This window comes from Notolepis coatsorum (genome assembly GCF_963971535.1).
Source record: "Notolepis coatsorum genome assembly, chromosome: 18".
In the NCBI taxonomy this organism is placed as follows: domain Eukaryota; kingdom Metazoa; phylum Chordata; class Actinopteri; order Aulopiformes; family Paralepididae; genus Notolepis; species Notolepis coatsorum.
In genome coordinates, this window is record NC_140182.1 from 19,259,809 (window position 1) to 19,262,637 (window position 2,829).

Here is a 2,829-nt window from a genome sequence, read left to right on the forward strand (position 1 = left end):
GGGTGAAGAAGCTTCATTTGGGTGCGTTTGGACAGGCTGAGACCAGGCACAGAAAGTACCCCTCAGCGTTACTCTGGTGAGAGAGAGACAACATTCTAATGCAAGGATTCAACATGGTTATTACAACAGGTATTACCCCCACCTTGGCTTTGAGACAAACCTGTTACTATTCCACTTTCCCACATATAGAGAGGTCATAACAACTGGTCCCAAGTGGTTCCGCACTTCAGTCTAAAAGGGAGACCCCGGGTATACTATCGGCACTTTTGCTAAGAAACCCAAGTACCTGCAGGTTCAGGTGACACACGGGGTGACGAGGTGCCGACAGATGGTTGTGCATACACCTCCCGAAGCGGTGGAGGCAAGAGGGGTCGGCAGGAGCGCACGCCTGAGGGCACGCCGGGGGCGTCAGTACTAGACAGCTCCAACAGGACGTATGCTGGCAGGTGCCGTGGCACGCCTGCGTCTCCAACGACACCAACCTGCAGAGAAATAACCTTCCTGCTCAAATGTGCACATCACACAACATGTAAATACATACATACACATACATAGCCATTTTGTTATTCAAATTTCATATAGTATAATATCTACATCCTGATCTGCAATGCACACTTTTTAGAACTGTATATAGTAATCTTTATTTTAGTCATCTTATTTTATTCTATGCTAAATTGATTGTATTGCACTGCAGACTTTTTAGAACTGTATATAGTAATCTTTATTTTAGTCATCTTATTTTATTCTATGCTAAAATGGTTGTATTTTTATTATTGGAAGCTGCTATAGTCGAGGGACCACAATAAATAGATGTTCACTCTTCTTGCTGTAAAGTACTGAAATAAGTGACAATAAAGGAATCTGAAAAAAGTTGGATATGAGAGAGGGGTAAAGGAATGTGTTGTCACCTGGCAGAGCAGATCTCCGAGGGGTTGGCCTGGCAGTATTCCCTGGTACACTCTGGACGGCAGTTCTCCACATCCAAGGGCTCCAGCACTGCATGAAAAACACAAGTTTAACATAGAAACCAATGAATAAGAACCCAACCAGGATAAGTGGTTGTAACCGAGCATTTGAGATTTGACATCGTCCAGAACTGTCAACAAACATGATAATGAACGTTTTAATCCTGAGGTGCTATTGATGCTGTATCTATTTGCTAAAAGGTGACAGCTCTTTGCCGCAGGCAGATAAGAAGTGTAATTATGGCTTAGCCGTTAAGGAGAATGTGGCTTTGAATCAAAGGAAGCCTTGACCGCGCTATCACTTTTCACAGCTCGTAAACGAGATTAACCACAAGGGTGCCAGCCCCTTGATAAATACTCTTATATCAAGGTTTATAAAAATCTATTTGAGGCCTGGTACTATTTACTTTTGTGTGCATTTTTATACCAATAAGCGCGGGGGGTATAGCATCAAATAGATATTGTATACACTAAGACAGAAATGCACTGTCAAGAGACTTGCAGAGAAGTAAGGATCTAGCCTATGTTGAGAAGATGTATTTTTGATGCAAGGCTGTCAGGAGGATAGCATGAATATCACAATGTCCTTGATTGATTGATTGATTGAAAATGTTATTAACAGATTGCAGAATGGATACAATACAATACAGCTCAATACACACAATTGTTAAGGGTATGCAGACCAGAGGAAGACTTCCGTCTTGTTTACATCAGGGTCCCCCCATTTTCAATTCATAACATGACACAGATACAGTACTGCTACATCTAGACATTTATGACATACCAGATCTACAAATACAGTAGTTTGTGATACAAAAATAGTCTAAAAAAGAGAGTATATACATTTGAGGGGGAAGAAACTGTACATCGATAGTAGGTTATTCACTACAAAGCATCAGAAGAAAAAACAAGCTGACAGAGTACCTGCTTTACAGATTCCTACACCCTCTGTATCCAGTCTGCCGTCTGCGGACTCCTGGTAAACGCACACCAGTCCTTCATCACACTTCCCCAGATAGTCCCAGGACCCTCCGCAGGTCTCTCCGGCCGTCCTGGCACACGCAGGGCAACAGCCGCAGATCCCTGTGGTGATGCCGCCCCGGCACTGGAGCCGGAGTGCCCGGCGTGGCGTGCAGTGGATGCGCTCGCAGGACGGGCAGTGGAGGGCCTGGAGGGTCTGAGGAGCCGCGCCGAGGGCCACGTTCTCTGACCCCGTTATTACCCCCAGAGACGCACTCGCCACCAACAACAGCATCGTCCACATCTTTTGTATCTTATCAGATCTAATGATGTCCTGGGGGTGAGAGGCACCTGACACCAGCTTTTTATACGTTGGCCCTTGGAATAAACACCACCCCGACGGGACCTCATCATGAGCAGACACCTCCACCCCCCACCGACAGCCAATAGTGGAGGGCAGGGGGGTACTCGCTGTTAATTATCCCCCGAGTCTTATCTTTACAATATCACTGTTGTTTTCTATTGTTTTCCTATAATTCTCTTGTCTGAACACCGTCAGATAAGTTTGATGGGAGGTGGAAAGACTGGCCCCCTTTGTAATTGGAGTCACATGACTGCAAGGGGCAATTCAGTGTATGAGTTATGATCAGATAATGGCCTATTTCTTCAAAGAACAAAAGGAACGAGATTGGGCCATTGGCAAGTTACGTGAACAACTGTTGGGACATTGTAAGCTCCTAATATAAATGCTTGTGTGACTGAATGAATACACAGCAACACTACTTCAAGCACAGTCACATGATATCTGTATCAAGTCGTAGGTTTTACTCGTCTGTTCAGAGAACTATAAAGAACAGTACATGTATGCCAAGTACAAGTTTACTTTATTGGAAAGTCAGGCTTG